This window comes from Pectinophora gossypiella, chromosome 28, assembly GCF_024362695.1.
Source record: "Pectinophora gossypiella chromosome 28, ilPecGoss1.1, whole genome shotgun sequence".
In the NCBI taxonomy this organism is placed as follows: Eukaryota; Metazoa; Arthropoda; class Insecta; order Lepidoptera; family Gelechiidae; genus Pectinophora; species Pectinophora gossypiella.
The window spans coordinates 6,547,795-6,567,638 of record NC_065431.1 but is presented as its reverse complement, the minus strand read 5'-3'; the positions used below and the strand labels follow the sequence as shown (position 1 = coordinate 6,567,638).

The window sequence follows — 19,844 nt, the reverse complement described above, 5'->3', positions numbered from 1 at the left end:
GTAATATTTACATAATGTAAGCTCTAACCACGGAGGCTGTTAGGTTCACGATCTGGAGGTCCAGGTTCGATTCCCGATGGGGACATTATCGAAATCACTCTGTGAGATAGTCCTTTGTTTGATAAGGACTTTGTAAGTTTGAATCACCTGGTGAATCTGTGCTTCGGAGGGCACGTTAAGTCGTTGGTCCCGGCTATTAGCTGTAAAAACATCTCTACTACATTCATATATCATTTGTAACATGGATAACGCCCCTGTCACATCATGTTAGACAGTATGTAACTCCATACCACAAAGAATACAAATTGTAACAAAAACAGTTTGGTCATATTAACATGCAGAGAAGTATTTGTTCCAATTCTGTCGCCGTGCGCCCGCGCAGGAACCGTCAGTTATTTCTGTGCGCCGGATGCCGCCGCACCGTGCTAACTGTATATTATCTGTGGTCGCATCTCATTGTCAAATCGGATTTCCAGTTTTTAGGTTAGTTTTAGATGGTACGGTCACGAGTACTAATATTTATACACTTTGCAACCATGTCACATTAACTTTTCTGACAAATTAAACCATAAGCCTCATTAAATGTCAAATATGATAGTGCGACAGGGTTCTAAAGTGGGTACATGATATTGCTCATGACTGTATAATGTAACTGTTTATTTAATACTGATGATACAAATAAAACAGCCTCTGTGGTCTAGTGGTTAGAGCGTTAGGCTCACTATCTGGAGGTCCGGGTTGGATTCCCGATGGGACATGGTCGAATCACTTTGTGAGACTGTCCTTTGTTTGGTAACACATCAGACTTGAATCACCTGATTGTCTGAAAAACTAAGATGATTCGGAGGACACGTTAAGCCGTTGGTCCTGGTTACTACTTACTGATGTAAGTACGTAGTCGTTATATGAGCCATGTCAGGGGCCTTTGGCGGCTCAATAGCGACGCTGTGACCAAGGTTTATGAGGTTGGTCATCCACCTCACAAGAGTAGTGTCTTTCCTTTGAATGTATGATTTCTAATACTTCTCATTAAAGTGCTATTAATTAACAGCCTCCGTGGTCTAGTGGTTAGAGCGTCAGGCTCACGATCCGGAGGTCCGGGTTCGATTCCCGATGGGGACATGGTCGAAATCACTTTGTCAGACTGTCCTTTGTTTGGTAAGGACTTTTCAGGCTTGAATCACCTTATAGTCTGAAAAAGTAAGATGATTCCGTGCTTCGGAGGGCACGTTAAGCTGTTGGTCCCGGCTATTAGCCGTAAAAACACCTTCACCGACCCGCAGTGGAGCAGCGTGGTGGAGTATGCTCCATACCCCCTCCGGTTGATTGAGGGGAGGCCTGTGCCCAGCAGTGGGACGTATATAGGCTGTTTACGTAATTAAGTATATGAGTCAGTCTGTGTCGTCATTGTTTGAGATGTTAATCATTTCAATTGAACGCCTCGAGACGGCTCAGAATTTCGGCAATTTTCTTGATTGATACAAATATAGCACACTTTAATAGATTACTCGTTTTGAATGTCGAATGAGAGTAAAATCTTTTTGAACATCATTACCCTAGCATTTTTATTTATTATATTTTCTTAGGAAGATTAACAGTCAAATAATAACTATAGATCTAGACGATAGATGTAGACAATGCTAATGAGAAATCTCCACAAATAGAAATTATCCCGTTTCTCACAGGGTCCGCTTACCTAACCTGAAGATTTGACAGGTCCGGTTTTTTTACAGAAGCGACTGCCTGTCTGACCTTCCAACCCGCGAAGGGAAAACCAGCCCAATACAGGTTAGGTCACATACCTCCGAAAACGCATTTCTCGGGAATGTGGGTTTCCTCACGATGTTATCCTTAACCGCCGAGCATGTGATAATAATTTATGATCCAAACATGAATTCGAAAACAAATTCAATTCCAAGTTGTTTGTAAATGTTTGTTTCCTTTTAGTGGTGGCCTGGAAGAAATTTCTCTAAAGCAATAATACCGCCCAAATTGTACTGTATTCACGGGTTATGTCTGATTGTTGTTTAGTTCTGTGCAATAAAGTATATTTGATTTGATTTGAATCGATGACCATTTTTTTTATCAATATTATACTTACCTCCTTTTATCATTAGTCATAGTCTGTACGATTTTTTTTTTGTAATAACCATCTATGGACTCTTTTGTCTGCAAATGGGTGAATATCAAAATTTCAAGTTTGGTGGCGAACTTTCATATTATTTTTTCGTGAAAAATTGGGTTCCGACATGAAAAAGGAGTTACCTGGTAGCTAGAACTATCCTTTTTCATGTCGGAACCCAATTTTTCACGAAAAAATAATATGAAAGTTCGCCACCAAACTTGGCACATTTTGATAATTACCCAAATAAATGTTTTTTTTTAATATTTTTTTGGTTTAGGCCACCTCATCATCTTGCCTCGCCGTGTAAAATAACAAAATAGACATACAACAGCCATTTTATATCAAGTATTTCTATTCTAATGGAATTCTATAGTCTCTGTTTACCCCGGCGGGAAATAGGCGTGAGTTTATGTATGTATGTATGTATGTATTTCTATTCTACGTTATTATTCCCCCCATTCTGGGGTAAACACCCTCAATCGATGGGAACTTAGCAACCGCATGACAACACTACGGAAGTTGCTTACACCGTGTCAGAATTATTATAACTACGAATCTACTATCGTGTGGGTTGTGAGGTGAATTACCATCAACCCTGTTGTCAAGGTTACTATTGAGCCGCCAAAGGCCCCTGACATGGCTAATGTAACGACTACATACTTACATCAGTAAGTAGTAACCGGCACAGAATGCTTAACGTGCCTTCGTGCTGATCTGATCTTTTAGATCATCATCTCCCTAGCATTATCCAGTTTTTCATGGGGTCCGCTTACCTAATTTGACGATTTGACAGGTCGGGATTTTTGCAGAAGCGACTGCCTGTCTGATCTTCCAACTTCTGAAAACCAGCCCAATACAGGTCATGTACCTCCGATAACGCATTTCTCGGTAATGTGGGTTTCCTCACGATGTTTACCTTCACCGTCGAGCACGTGATAATCATTTATGATCCAAACATGAACTCGAAAACAAATTCAAATCCAAGTTGTTTGTAAATGTCTTTTTTTTCTTCCGAAGCGCGGAACATCTTACTTTTCGGACAATCAGATGATCAGCCTGTAATGTCCTAACCAAACTACGGATCACAAAGTGATTTTTGTTATATGTCCCCACCGGGATTCAAGTTGGTCCCGGTTACTACTTACTTATGTAAGTAAGTAGTCTGTATGAGTCATGTCAGGGGCCTTCGGCGGCCCAATAAATAGATTATTTATTTATTTATTTATTAGGTTTGCCAACAGACAAAAACACTTTCACACGTAACTTAAACTATATACAAATACTGGACTAGTGCTCGTCCAATAACCTCTGACACCAGGGTTGATGAGGTTGGTAATTCACCTCACAACCACACGATGGAAGAAGAATTGTCTGCCCCAGGTTACAGCTCGGTGTGATGCGGGCCATAACTTCACTCCTCGAGTTAATGGTTTTCACACAAACGTCGCCGCCATTATTTTTATACGATGACGTCACTTCACCCACCTTTGTTCCTGGCGGGAATACCTATTTACTACTTATCTTTTGAGAGAAAGAAAATAATGAACATTTACTATCATTTCTTAACACTTTAAACCTACACTAACACACACTAACACACAAACATACATCCACATACATACTATTCATCATCATCATCACCAGCCCATTAACGTCCCCACTGCTGGGGCACGGGCCTTCCCTATGGATGGATAGGGAGATCGGGCCTTAAACCATCACGCGGGCCCAGTGCGGATTGGTGGTTATTAACGACTGCTAATGCAGCCGGGACCAACGGCTTAACGTGCCTTCCGAAGCACGGAGGAGCTCGAGATGAAAACTTTTTTTTTGTGGTCACCCATCCTATGACCGGCCTTTGCGATAGTTGCTTAACTTCTTCGCAGATCGAGCGCGTTTACCGCTGCGCCACCGAGCTCCTCATACATACATACTATTATGTTCTATTAATCAGCTTTTTAAGTTTTCAATTCTTTTTTTTATTACATTTTTATGTTCTTTTTTTAGTCAAACGTGCCATAAATAAAATGTAACTTTTTTATTGTTTTCTATCACTTTTGTTATTCTAACACAAACAGCCTATACACTTATCACTACTGGGCACAGGCCTCCCTTCAACCGGAGGCGGTATGAAGCATACTCCAACACGCTGCTCCACTGCGGGTTGGTGGAGTTTTTTCCGATCCCAAATCAAGAACCACCACCTCTTTCAACAGTTTCAACAAATAGGCTGGCCGGGTTAGGACCCTACGTTATGTTATTCGAAATTGTACGAAAATATGTTATAATTTTACTCGAAGTGGTCGCCATGGCCGAAATCGGTCGGAGAGATCATCATCATCATAATTTTACTCGTATGAAAGGCTAGCTTGCTGACGTAGTCACTAACTTTCTGCATGGAATTCTATAGTCTCTGCTTACCCCGGTTCCCTCAATCAGCGCTTATCGCTATCGAACCACTAGGGTCGATTAATTTTTTCAATTATTTTCCCTCTCAGACGACATCCTGAGCCGAGGTTCGCGCCCAACTGGGCACACTCAGGCCTGTTGTCTTAAACGTTGTACCGGGTGAGAGCCTTCAGCGCTCCCCATTTGTCCTGCCAAGTAGTTAATGCCATCTGCGGCAAATAGGCGTGAGATAATGTACGTATGTATGTATGTAACACCCTGTATAATATTTCTACGATCCATTTGTTATACAATTTGAATTAAACCTTAAAGTTGCATGCAGGTGGTACAATTTCACGGTGTGTAACATACTCCACCGCGGTGACCTACTGAGATTGCGTGATTGCATTTAGTATTGTACGCCGCACTAAAGTGGGTGGTGCGGTATGGCTTTATTCTAATACGTACAAATAGGCTAGTTTTTACTAAACATCAAAACAATACTTTACTATGGATAAATGGCCTCTGTGGTGCAGTGGCTGAGCGTTGGACTCACGACCCGGAGGTCCCTGGTTCGAAACCCGGTGGGGACACATCACGAAAATCACTTTGTGATCTCTAGTTTGGATATAGGACATTACAGGCTGATCACCAGATTGTCCGAAAGTAAGACGATCCGTGCTTCGGAAGGCAAGTTAAGCTGTTGGTCCCGGTACTACTTACTGATGTAAGTAAGTAGTCGTTACATGAGCCATGTCAGGGGCCTTTGGCGGCTCAATAGTAACCCTGACACCAGGGTTGATGAGGTTGGTACTCCATCTCACACACAACCCACACGATAGAAGAAACCCACATTCCCGAGATACCTATGCATTTTCGGAGTTATGTGACCTAACCTGTATTGGGCTGGTTTTCCCTTCGCGGGTTGGAAGGTCAGACAGCCAGTCGTCGCAACATAATTATATACATAATTACTAAGTACCATTTAACTGTATGTAATTTTATGTATTTTTTGCCGAATAAATATTTTCTTTATTTTCTTTCTTTCTGTTTTTTACATATTTGATTAAAATAGCAAGGAACAATTATTTTATATATGCCTTAGCCATTACATTGGTGCTAATTCCTGTAAACACCATTTAATTTTATTTTAAGTTATATCTGTCATTTTCTTATCCGCCGAAAAGGAAAGGGACGGGTAATCGACAAGCATAAAATTTATGAAACACACGTCAATTTTAAGCACAAATCTAAAACAACCGTCTAAAAATTTTACATTGGCCAATAAACCGACAGAATTATGTTGACAGTACACGTCAAACGGTTTGCATACCAGCGAGATACCTTTTTGATTCGCCCGGGTTATTCATTCATTTACTCATTCTTCCTAAAATTAAGAACTGTCAATCATCCGTCCCTTTCCTTTTCGGGAGATAAGAAAATGACAGGTATAACTTATAGTAAAATTAGGAGGTGTCTGCAGGAATCGGGGCCAATATCTTTTATTCTTTTGAGAAATTGGACCTGGAAACTCCCTCACTGATTTGAGTTTTACCTAAACAAAGCCGTAAAAAGGCGTAATCAGCATTGTGCTATATCGATAAGGGGGCGTGCAGAAGCAGTTTACGGCCGCAGTTGGCCCATATAAGCTTATCGCTTTTATTGCATTTTCTTAGATGTATATACGTCCATTCGTGCCAATTACTAGTCATTTTTCAGTAATTTGGCCTAAAGGCCTGTGCTGGATTCGAACCTGCGACCTCAAAGTGAGAGGCGTTCCACCAACTGGGCTACCACGGCTCTCAGACAAAAGATAACTTAACTAACTTCACTTTACTTCCACAGACTGCAATTGGAATACCATTGTACGAGTATTTATGTTTATAAATTATGTAATACCATACATACATACATAAACTGACGCCCGTAATCCCTAATGGGGTGAGCAGAGCCACAAGTAATCAAAGACAACTTGCAGCCACTGTTGATACGATGTCGTAAGCTGGATATGATGAACCTTATGGTGATAAGGGATCAGCCTATCGCCCATAACATTAATCCATCATGTTAGAGGACACAATCCCTCTGTCGGTTTTTACGACATGCCCGGGAAGACAAGCAGCTGAACGTGTTCTATGTTTTTTATTTGCTCCCAGAACAGCATAGAAGCAAGAATGTAATACCAACTGGATAAAAAAAAGAAAGGATGAAACAGTAGGACTAGGGCCCTGTGCTGGGAGGTTTTCTGGCCACGTCTTTCCCTCAGCGTTACAGATTCCGATGTGGTAGTAGTTTTACAACTAGTTACATAATATGTAATTTAAATTTTGACGTTCAAAAAGCGCTGACTATGTAAGCCAATTTTGAAAAATTAATATTTTTGAATTTTGACTAATTGGTGTATTTTTATTACAAAAAAAAAACTTGTTCAAAAACCTAATCGTCGCGCCATGTAGCTTCCAGGGCAGACAGTAAACCACATAACAAACAGTACGCTTATAGTACTATAGTGTTGTCTGTCTGTGGCGCAGAGTACCGTAATCATGACCCGGTTATATTGTGACCGCCTTACCGCCTCAGTCGAGCTTTACCTTTATAAGGAGTGCTTCTTTTATTGAATAGATTAGATACAAGACAATCTGTGATACTCCTGATCAAATAGCTGGGGCTCTAAACCACTGAATTCGAATTTAAAAGTTTGAATTTCTATTTGGATCGTAGATAATTCTTCTATCGTGTGAGTTGTGAGGTGGATTACCAACCTAATCAACCCTGGTGTCAGGTTTACTATTGAGCCGCCAAAGGCCCCTGACATGGCTCATGTAACGACTACGTACTTACATTAGTAAGTAGCAACCGGCACCAACGGCTTAACGCGACTTCCGCATCACGGATCATCTTTCGGACAATCAGGTGATCAGCCTGTAATGTCCAAAATAAACTAGGTACCAAAAAGTTATTTTTGTGATTTTCCCCACCGAGAATCGAACACGGGAGCTCCGGACCGTGAGCCCAACGCTCAACTACTGGACCACGGAGGTTGTTATTTTACCTATTCATTATCATCCACCAACCCGCAGTGGAGCAGCGTGGTGACTCCACCAAGCATACTCATGCTGCATACCCTCTCCGGTTGATTGAGAGGAGGCCTGTGCCCAGCAGTGGGACGTGTATAGGCTATTTATGTTATGTTATCATTCATTGAATAAAAAACCATCATATCTCTTTGTATTTGATAATGATAAGCTAAATGATAACATTATCTACTAGATAAAGAAATATTATCTCTTTCTGGCCATACTCGTATTTACAAACCTGACCCACCTACTTGATAATTATTCTTCTTATCAGTTATTATCAAAACAATGGTGCTAATTCCTGTAAACACCATCTAATTTTATGTGTCTTTCTTGATTAAAATTCATAAATAAATTAATAGACAGCTCGGTGGCGCAGCGGTAAACGCGCTCGGTCTGCGATTGTTGAAGTTAAGCAACTTTCAGAAAGACCAGTCATAGGATGGATGACCATAAAAAAAGAAGTTTTCATCTCGAGCTCCTCCGTGCTTCTGAAGGTACGTTAAGCCGTTGGTCCCGGCTGCATTAGCAGTCGTTAATAACCACCAGTCCGCACTGGGCCCGCGTGATGGTTTAAGGCCCGATCTCCCTATCCATCCATAGGGAAGGCCCGTGTCCCAGCAGTGGGGACGTTAATGGGCTGATGATGATGAAGTTAATAGAAAAAAGAAAACGTTATTCTTTAGTTTTAGATCTGTCTTTATTTAGTAATCAGAATTTCATAATATATCTTGAACCTAATATACGATCCAAATTGTGTAACGAAGACTACAAAGTCCTGAGATGGATATGATGAACCTGATGGTGACAGGGGATCAGCCTATCGCCCAGTGACAGAAAGACCACAACTCCTTTGTCGGTTTTTACGACATTCCCGGGAAGACAAGCAGCTGAACGAACGTGTTCTAAATTTTTTATTCACACCAAGTCCAGCATATCATATATCATCATCTCCCTAGCATTATCCCGTTTCTCACAGGGTCTGCTTGCCTAACATAAATATTTGACAGGTCCAGTTTTTTACAGAAGCGACTGCCTGATTGACCTTCCAACCCGCGAAGGGAAAACCAGCCCAATACAGGTTAGGTCACATTCCTCCGAAAACGCATTTCACGGGAATGTGGGTTTCCTCACGATGTTTTCCTTCAACGCTGAGCACCTGATAATCATTTATGATCCAAACATGAATTCGAAAACAAATTCGACAATCATTGGTTTAGGCCTGTGCTGAAATCGAAACTTCAACCTCGAAGTGAGAGAGGCAACTGAATGGCATAGTAGAATTTTACCTATATAAACCAAAAACAGTTCGTTATTGGAGGCAGGTTATGAAGACTAATGGCTTTGGTGACACAAATTGCGCCAGTTCCAATAGGTAATTTGATAGATTTAGGGCGAGATAGCCAGGCAATTACTGTAGGCAGTCCTTTATACTAGAACATTTCTATACCATTTCTATTTACTTGACTTTCATCATAGCATAAGGAATAATACTACTTTGTGATCCCTAGTTTGATTAGAACATTACAGGCTGATCACCTGATTGTCCGAAAGTAAGATGATCCGTGCTTCGGAAGGCACGTTAAGCCGTTAGTTCCGGTTACTATTTACTGATGTAAGTAATCGTTACATGAGCCATGTCAGGGGCCTTTGGCGGCTCAATCATAACCGTGACACCAGTGTTGATGGGGTTGGTAAACCTCACAACCCACACGATAGAAGAAGAATTAAAATCCGTGGACTTTATTGTACAGAACTTTTTAATTTCTGTTTACAGTTTCTCCTAATAAAAACACTTTTAATTTTTTTAAGGGTTTTATTTTTTATTTAAATAGAAGACTGTGTTGAAATATTGTAACACGTTTTCTAAATTACCCCAACCGGGAATCGAAGCCTAAAACCCTCTGTTTTATACTCAAATTTCTAATCATTACAATATGAAAGTCGTCTTTATAGTAATAAATAAAAGATCTTTTCCATTTTTCTACGTAAACGGTTATGGGAATCGCCACGAGTCATATGAAAGCCAAAAATGGTCGATTTTAAGGGCAATTTCAATGGCAATTCTGACAACACTGTTATTACGAATTATATGGACCATAAAGTTGGCAGGTTAACAGTTTCCATCACGGTGGTTAAGCTACGTTTGGACAGGTCGATAAATGGATGGGTGACCGTTTGATGTAAATCCATCACAAGATGAACTAAGTACCCACACCTCACCGAGCTTTTTGTTAGACCAACGTGATAGGTGAGCCGTATCGTATGTAGTTGTAATTATTAGATAAATAACATACATACATAAACTCACGCCTATTATTTATATATATATATATATATATCGTGATCGTGTGGATACCCACATTCCCGAGAAATTCGTTTTCGGAGGTATATATATGTATATACATATTTATTATATATATATATATATATATAATATTATATTAAATTCGTGTTCTTTGATGTTTAAAGCACAATCTGGGACTAAAAATAAATTTAAAAAAAAATCGGACAGGAAATTCCGCTTGCAATCATCTCAGAATCATGGTCTGAATCATTTCCCAAAGTTTCTGTTTCGATATCACTAACACCTTGTAGGTATAACTCTACATATAAGTATAACTAGACAACTTTACTTTTCGTTCTAGACAAATTCACCTTTCTTTTGTCAAAAACGACCACTCCAGGCCGGAAAATACCTAGAACTGTTAGCAACCTGACACGCGAGGGGTGAGAGTGGGCGGAGGAGGGCGTAAGAGGGCCTAAAAGGGCGAAGAAGGGCGTAAGAGGGCGTAATGATAATAGATAGCACTCTAACAAACCTGACGGACGGAGTAACAGAATGCGAGACAAAACCTGTAAGTTGATTCTTTTGTGAAATGAGGGTAGTTTCGAATTACGTTATAACTACATAAAACTGGTCTATAATACGCATGAATTCACGCCCGTTAACCGTAATGGTGTCGGCAGCAAAATGAATAAGGAAATCGTATACATTGTGATGATTCCGTCCGGCCATGATGTTTGGGAGAACTACCGGCAATCGAACCCGGGACCTCCCGATTGAGAGACAAACGCTCTCACCACTAGACCATGGAGGCTGATAGTAAGTACTTTAAGTCGTAGACCAAATGTCCTTTTAAAATCTAAACCCCATTAACCAAAGCTATATACAGAGTGTTAGTGACATCGTAACGAAAACTTTGCAAGTATGCAACTGAAAATTTTCCGACAGGAAATTCCATTTGATATCAACACAGAATCATGGTCTGAATCATCCCCCTCAGTATTCGTTACGATGTCACTAACACTTTGTATACTTAAACATAATAATTTTATCAATTTGAAATCAATATTAATGTTCGCTAACGACTCGAGTCCCCTTAAGTATTAATCCTTGCCAAATGAGGTGCTGCATCATTATCAGCAACCGGAGATTACAGCTCGTTTTCAATTTACCTGCAACAAAAATGAAAATCAGGTGAAATCTGAATTCAAATTAAAAAATATCTCAGTAGGTAACATAGTTACACTTTGAATTGTCATTTTTTACATAACGATCGTCTCACCCGCCTAAAACTACTGCAGCTCACAACCTGTATAGCCGGGGAAAAGAAGCTACAAAAACAACCTCGGCACAGAGCCCTAGACGTTCTTTCATCATCATCTGCCTAGCATTATCACCTTTTTCACAGGGTCCGCTTACCTAACCTGAATATTTGACAGGTCCGGTTTCTTACAGAAGCGTCTGCCTGTCTGACCTTCCAACCCGCGAAGGGAAAACCAGCCCAATACAGGTTATGTCACATACCTACCAAAATGCATTTCTTGGGAATTTCCTCAAACAAATTCGAAAATCATTGGTTTAGGCCTATGCTGGATTCGAACCCGCGACCTCAAAGTGAGAGGCAAGGGTTCTACTAACTGGGCTATCACGGCTTACGACCCAACGACATTCTTAATAAAAAACGAATCATTTATTCAACGTAATTATCATAGATATCTGTGCGAATGGGACACTGTGCGAAAAAAAAATCAAAAAATTCAAAAATATTTATTTTTCAAAATTGGCTTACAAAGTTAGCGCTTTTTGAACGTCAAAAAAATTAAATTACAAAAATAATATTATGTAACTAACTGTAAAACTACTACCACATCGGAAGCTGTAACGCTGAGGGAAAGACGTGGCCAGAAAACCTCCCAGCACAGGGCCCTAGTCCTACTGTTTCATGTTTTCCTTTCTTTTCTTTTTTTTAATCCAGTTTGTATTACATAATTTATCTACTTAAATACAATGGTATTCCAAGAAAAGTAATCGAAATAAAAATAAAACCCAAAAAAAATCGTTACCAATCTTAAATGCGCTTTATGTGAACGATGCATAAGTTAGTATCTGCTCGAGACAAGTACGGTCACGAGCATTAATATGTATACAGTTTGGTACCATGTCACATTAACTTTTTTGGCAAATTGAACTGTACGTCTCACTAAATGTCAAATATGTTAGTGCGACAGAGTCCTAAAGCGGGTACATTGTATTACTCATGACAGTACGACCTAAGTAAAGAAAATTTATTAACAGTCTACTTAATTATACTTAGGCAAAGAAGTATAGTATATTAATTAGAAAGGTGGAATAAGAAACTGAATATAAAAAAGCTATTTTTTTTGTTTCACGATTTACTTACGAAATAAATTAGTTTATTCAAATAACGGCCTCCGTGGTATAGTGGTAGAGCGTTGGACTAAAGATCGGAGGTCCCGGGTTCGAATCCCGGTGGGGACATATCAGTACTAGGTAGCGCAGTTGGTAGAACGCTCGACTCTCAATTTGAGGTCGCAGGTTCAAATCCCAGCCTAAACCAATAATTTCGAATTTGATGCAACGATAGCCATAAAGACATCCACTTGTCCCTGATCTACTTTTGAATAAAGAAATAAAAACTGTTAAACGGTTTTTTATGGTTAAGTAAAAAAAAAACCTTAAACGGCTTCCATTCCGCGTTTAGTTTTAACCGTTTATAATATAATGAAATAACTGTAATTACTAAGTTAAGCAACTTTCGCAAAGGCCGGTCATAGGATGGGTGACCACAAAAAAAAAGTTTTCATGGCGCGACGAGTTAGACCGCTTCTCGAAATCGTGGCACGAACAAGCTAGGGACAGGGAGGAGTGGAAGAAAGGAAGAGAGGCCTTTGCCCTGCAGTGGGACATTGAGGGCTATTAAAAATAATATAATTATAGACCTCAGAGAGATACATAGCGGGTGGTATTTAATTTCCTAGAAAAGTTAGGTTGCGTGTCAGAAGACAATTTCGTGAAAATTGATTCCGTGATAAACAGTAGGCCGAAATACAGAACTTAGATAAATGAACTCGACGTTATAGCTTTAGTTAAATGTCTGACTTCACGTAGCACCGCGCCTGTTTCCCTGAAAGGGTAGACAGAGTATAGTATAGTACCTACTCTTCGCTAGTTAATTAAATATTTATTTATTTTATTTAAGGAAAACCAACAGTTATAAAATACAGAAAGTAGACAAAAAACATAACAGTTGAAAACTAATTACAGGTTTCCACTGATAACCCTAAACTAAAAGAAATAAATATAAATAAATATAAAATAAAAGAATTTAAGAAAAGAATAAAAAAGAATATAAAAGAATATGTGTTTTTATAGTGTCAACGAATTCTTTAACTTCAGGAATAAATCTATTAATAATAGTATAATTATATAAATGTTTGGACATTATGTTTAACTAGGAATATGGAGGAGATTTATGATTATGTTTTTTATTACTGAATGGTGGCCAAGGGGTGGTCGGATGGGTTCTCTATTTTTACTCATAAAATTTTATGTAATAATTTACCATGGCATAATGTTACTTGTCATATTACGCATAGTATTAATTTGTCATAACTTTTAAGCATAATTTTGAAACTCTATTATAACTACGATAAGCATAATAATTAATGACAATAATGATATATAAGCATAATTATTAAAAGCATAAAAACTATACTCCGAATAAGAAAAGTTTTGGCACAACTTTGAACATTTCCGAAACTTACTTTTTCCTTGGCTGCATTTGGTTCATGAATGTGACTTTTTATATTTTTTGACTCTATTTCATGCTGTTGGTCATCATTCAGTATACTTTTCGTGTGTAAGATAAACATGCTGGCGGCGTAGGGGTGGCCCGAGGGCCACCCCCTCAGCACCCTAACCTACTGTTATGCCTTGTAAAAATTATGACAAAACACTATTATTCTAAAAAAGAATTATGGATACCTATTTATATGCGAATCAAATTTATGTCAACAAATATTAGTCCCAAAAATAAGTTATACCTAACAAACCAGTATTCTTAGATGTGATTATGGGAAAGTGTTATTATGCTAAAAAACGTTATGCAAAAAGGATTATTATAATTAGAATTATGACAAAACCATTTATGCATTTTAAGAGAATCACGGTCGGGATGACATTGTGAGGTATGCCGAAAAGCAATGGATGAGACTTGCACAGGACCGGAAAGGATGGCGTGAAAGAGAGGAGGCCTGTACCCAGCAGTGGTTGGATACAGGCTGAGTAGTTGTATGTACGAGTATGTGACTACCCCAATTGGGATATAGTCGTGAGCTTATGTTGTATTTCAATTCAATTCAAATATCTTTATTCAGTAGGTAACATAGGTACACTTTGAATCGTCAATTTTTACATAGCAAACGTCTCATCCGCCTAAAACTACTGCAGCTTCTCACAACCTGTATAGCCGGGGAAAAGAAGCTGCAAGAAAAACCTCGGCACGGGGCCCTAGACGTTCTTAAAAAAAATAAAAATAAACATAAAATATTGGTATACAATTGAGTAATTTAGCTGCCTAATATCAGTTCTCAGACAGTTAATCCCATGTATTCATATCTTCTAAATAATCACTAACTTTATAATAACCTTTTTTGTAAGTAAAGTTTTTGTTTAACTACTGTCTTAAAACAGTTGAAAGGCAAATTCTGAATGTCAATGGGAATCATATTGTAAAATATAATATATATAATACGTCAGAAGCCCTTCACGAACTATGCCTCCTATGATTTCCCTTTAGGCTTCATCTCACATAAGATTGTGAAACTGACGTGTAACTGATTGAACCGTGCTCTCCAAAGATAAGAGCATAATGGATGTTGCAACATGGTGTAGCTTCACGCTTACACAATAACAGGATGGAGGAGGGGGATATTGAAACTGTAGCGATTAGTTGCCCTGTCTGTTGTTTTGTAGTGTTTTCTGTGTTTTTTTTCTTACATCGCAGTGTTACAGGTTCGAATCCAGACTCGGGTTCTAAACCACTGAATTGTACTTATTTTAGAATTCATGTTTGAGTCATAGATAAATGATATCACGTGGTTTCCAAGATTTCTACCCGGTTAAGGCAGTAGACTCGCCCCTGTTACATGGGACTTAAATATGGCTCTCTGGCTTGAGGAGCTCGGTGGCGCAGCGGTAAACGCGCTCGGTCTGCGATTGTTGAAGTTAAGCGACTTTCGCAAAGGCCTGTCATAGGATGGGTGACCACAAAAAAAAAGTTTTCATCTCGAGCTCCTCCGTGCTTCGGAAGGCACGTTAAGCCGTTGGTCCCGGCTGCATTAGCAGTCGTTAATAACCACCAATCCGCACTGGGCCCGCGTGGTGGTTTAAGGCCCGATCTCCCTATCCATCCATGGAAGGCCCGTGCCCCAGCAGTGGGGACGTTAATGGGCTGGTGATGATGATGAAATATGGCTCAAACTACACTGCTTTTGATGTGTCGAAGCGTATACTTACCTACTTACGGACGCAAACCCCTGTCGGATTTTACGACATGCTCAGAAAGATAGATAAGTTACTCATAAAAAATGAGGAAAGTTTCTATCTACGCAAAGCAACAGATTGGCCAACAAAAAAAAAGTTCTCAAGAAAAAAAAACACCGTTTAGTTCAGGTAGATTATGACGCAAAAACTATGAACATCTCACTTTGTGGGCGTAGGAAAACCAGCCCTATTGTTTGTGCGAGAAGAATCATAATTATGATTGTAGAAAAAAATATTGCGAAGTTACGGTACTAAGGTTAATATTGTTCTCACTTTAAAATCGACTTTAAATTTTATTGCGCGTGAAAATGTATTTATGACTTTTTTTTTCATTTCAAGGAGAATTTTGGATTTTTTGTTTAAATTACAGTAAAATAATAACCATTGACTGTTTTTAACATTTGGACATACAGTTTGTTACATAAACTCACGACTATATCCCAATTGGGGTAGTCAGAGGTACATCCATCGCAAGATGAACTAAGTACCCACACCTCACCGAGCTTTCTGTTAGACAAACGTGATAGGTGAGCCGTATCGCCGTCTATAATGGTCGAGCTCCGTGGCCCAGTGGTTGAGCGTTGGGCTCACGTTCCGGAAATTCCTGGGTTCGATTCCCGTTCGGGACATATCATAAAAATTACTTTGTGGTCCCTAGTTTGGTTAGGACATTACAGGCTGATCACCTGATTGTCCAAAAAGTAAGATGATCCGTGCGGAAGGCACGTTAAGCCGTTGGTCCCGGTTTCTACTTACTGATGTACGTAGTCGTTACATGACCCATGTTAGGGGTGTTTGGCGGCTCAGTAATAACCCTGACATCATGGTTGATGAGGCTGGTATTCCACCTCACAACCCACACGATAAGAAAAAGGGGCTTTTTCTTTGTTTGTATACTCTTTATTGCTTTAAAATTCAAAAGGGAAGTAACATATAATTTATCGTATTTTTTTTCTTTTTTTTTTCTTTCGTGTTTCCTTTCGTATGAAAATTGGGTTCCGACATGAAAAAGGAGTTACCTCGTAGCTAGAACTATCCTTTTTCATATCGGAACCGAATTTTTCCCGAATAAATAATATGAAAGTTCGCCACCAAACTTGGCACAGTTTGATATTCACCCTGAGACGGTTGTGAGTTATGAGTGAGTTTCCATCCCGTGGTAGCGGCGGGTCTTTAACCCGCGGTAACGGTGACCGTTACCTCGCAATACTCCGCAAGGACAGACGTTCCAAATTCGAAATCACACGCCGATCGACTGTTGGTGAGTCTATCGATTCTTCATTTGAATGACGGAATAGAAATACTCCTTTGAAAAGGGTACATTAATAGATGTACGTACAGTCATGAGCAATATAATGTACCCACTTTAGGACTCTGTCGCACTAACATATTTGACATTTAGTGAGACTTACAGTTCAATTTGTCAGAAATCAGAATCATTTATCCAACGTAATTATCATGGATAAACTTATTGTCAATGTAACATTTTTGAATTTACGTCATTTCGCAAGGTGTTATGGCTGAGGAGAAGAAATGACAAGAAACTGCAACAGCAACACATCTTTTAAATCAATGAGGGTACATTACAAGTTATTTAATAACTAGAGGAACACATGCAATACCAGACATTTTTATCATTTAGGTAATCATTAATCTTATAATAAGCTTTTATACATAAAGTAAGCTTTACGTGAGCTTTAAATTTATTCTCTGACAAATTTAAAATATTATCTGGTATTTTATTGTAAAAACCTATACATAACCCCAAAAAAGTTTAATTTAAGTTACTAACATCTAGAATTTTGAACAACAATTTTATTTTTATTCCTTGTATTGTAAGTATGCCTTTCACAGTTTCTCGGAAGGAGAGATACATTATTACGTACATACAATACATAATGTTTTCATAAATATATTGACTTGCGACCGTCAGTATATTTATTTCTTTAAACAGCTCCCTTAAAGAGTCCCGACAACGCAGATTATAAATAGCGCGAACTGCCTTGAGATTATGTATGTACGGTCACGAGTACTAATATGTATTATTATACTTGTACAAAATTTTCCTGTACCCAAAGGTTGCCTGGAAGAAATTGCTGCATGAGCAATAAGCCCGCCTGTTGTGCTTTCTGTGTATGTTGTCCTTATCTCTGTATTTTGTGTCCATTGTGCTCTATAAAGTATTTTATCTATCTATCTATGTACTTTGAAACCATGTCACATTAACATTTTTGACAAATGACACCGTAAGTCTTATTAAATGTCAAATATGTTAGTGCGACAGGGTTCTAAAGTGGGTACATGATATTGCGCATGACTGTACTGGAATCTTTATCGTTTCAAATACGACACAACCTATTCAGCAACAGAGCTTTATGAACAAAGCAATAGAGACTTGAAATAATTACCCGAAATATAATTTAATTATAATTAATTAGTAAAGTCCAAATATATTTTTCGTGTAAAATTTTATAATTAATTAATTAACAACGGTTCCAAAGTCCCATTTTCTGCTCGATTTAACGAAGATTTAATTAACTTATCACGCTACAGCGCCTTAAGGTGTAAAACTGTCAATAAAAAACATAACATGATATTCTTCTTCTATCTTGTGGGTTGTCAGGTGGATTACCAACCTCATCAACCCGGGTGTCAGAGTTACTATTGAGCCGCCAAGGACCCCTGAGATGGCTCATGTAACGATATCAGAAAGTAGTAACCGGGACCAACAGCTTAACGTGCCTTCCGAAGCACGGATCATCTTACTTTCGGACAATCAGGTGATCAGCCTGTAATGTCCTTACCGGGATTTTAACCCGGGACCTCCGGATCGTGAGCCTAACGCTCAAACCACTGGCCAACGGAGGCCGGACAGGATATTTATTTTATATGAATAAATTCACGCTCCGAATTCCTAATAGGGTGGGCAGAGCAACAAGTGATCAGAAGCCACAATTGATACGAAGTTCTAAGATAGATATAACTACTACTACTTTTTTTTGTACTTAGTATCACGCCTCCATCCACGAAGGGGTAGGCTGAGGTACACCTCACCTATACATAGTATAGTATACACACCCACTCCTCGCCAGCTATGTTCAAGTCCCATGTAATAGGGGGCAAGCCTATTGCCATTAACCGGACACAAATCCTGGAAACCACGTGATATCAATTATGAATTCCAAACATGAACTCAAACACATGAAGTGGAATTCAGTGGTTGAGAATCCGAGCCAGGATTCACGGATTCAAACCAGCTAAACCTTAAGCAAATGTGAACCAATTTTATAACGATTTTATTTAACGCAAAATTCGACGTCAGAATAATGAAAAGTAAACCGCCAGCGCAAACTGTAATGAAATTCTTACAATTTTCTCATTTTTCCATCCCCCGCATAGGCGGCGGGTAATTTAATTTACTCTGGCAACACTGTGGCATAATAAAGTGTAATCCTGTGCCTTATTAACTTGCCCCCATGAAAAACCTATGAGTAGATAAATCTTCTTGGAGGGGTGACGAGGAATTAAAGGGTGAACGTTTAATTTTGTGGCAACACTTACTGCGACAAAGTAAACTAATTAATGAAGCCAAAGAAATAACATTAAACGGCCAGGGGGTCTAAAAAAAGCCACATCAAAAGCAATTCAGTGGGTGTTTATACTATACACGTCTGCCCACCCCTTCAGGATTACAGGCGTGATGTGATAACCTGTCAATACCAAGTATGTCAACAAATTGTCTTCTGAAAACACGTGGCTGTACCTACCCCTAGAGGAACGACGTGAGTTTATTAAAATGACGGATTCCGATCATAGTGTTTACTCGTACAGACCTGCGCAATAAAGTAACTGAACTGTTAAAAACAGTAACATAATCAACTCGGGCCTTTGACCGCACAAAGCGACGACCTTTGCTTCCGAAAAAAAAGCAAAATAAAAAAGTAGACTTCACACAATGTGCACTGCCGTTCATGACGTCAGCCGGAAAGGCATTCGAAATTTGAAAAAGGACGAACGCTTCCCGCGCGGACAGATACAAAATGGCCGCCGGGGTTGCCAGCGCGCGGCAATATTTTACCGCCACAAAGGACCTTATTGAAAGATTTTACGAAGAAAACTCACCGTTTTAGCAGATCGGAATTGGAGAAAATATGTCGTTTGGCAAAAGATTTTTAGGAATCTCTCACTGAAAAAATGTACGTCCGCTTTTCCAGCTTTTGGATGTTATTGTCACCGTTTTGTTAAGACATTTCTTCACGTTTTGTTTGGATTTATTCCAGGCTTACAGTATAGTGAAACAAATAAGGAAAAGTTAATTTAAATAGAGGCAGATATGCTTCTATTAGCCTAATGAATGGATGTATAATATCACTTATTGCACGGTAAGAATGTCATAATAGTTTTT

At 39.0% G+C, this 19,844-nt stretch overlaps 1 protein-coding gene and 1 non-coding gene across 6 annotated transcripts in view; one reads left to right on the top strand and one right to left on the bottom strand.

The window, feature by feature from the left end:
- Window positions 1–19,844, bottom strand: part of LOC126379202 (fasciclin-3) — a 209,217-nt gene that overhangs the window by 170,473 nt on the left and 18,900 nt on the right. The window lies entirely within an intron of this gene.
- Trnaf-aaa (transfer RNA phenylalanine (anticodon AAA)) lies at window positions 12,303–12,373 on the top strand. The gene has a single exon. It is a non-coding gene; the product is annotated as a tRNA-Phe (tRNA).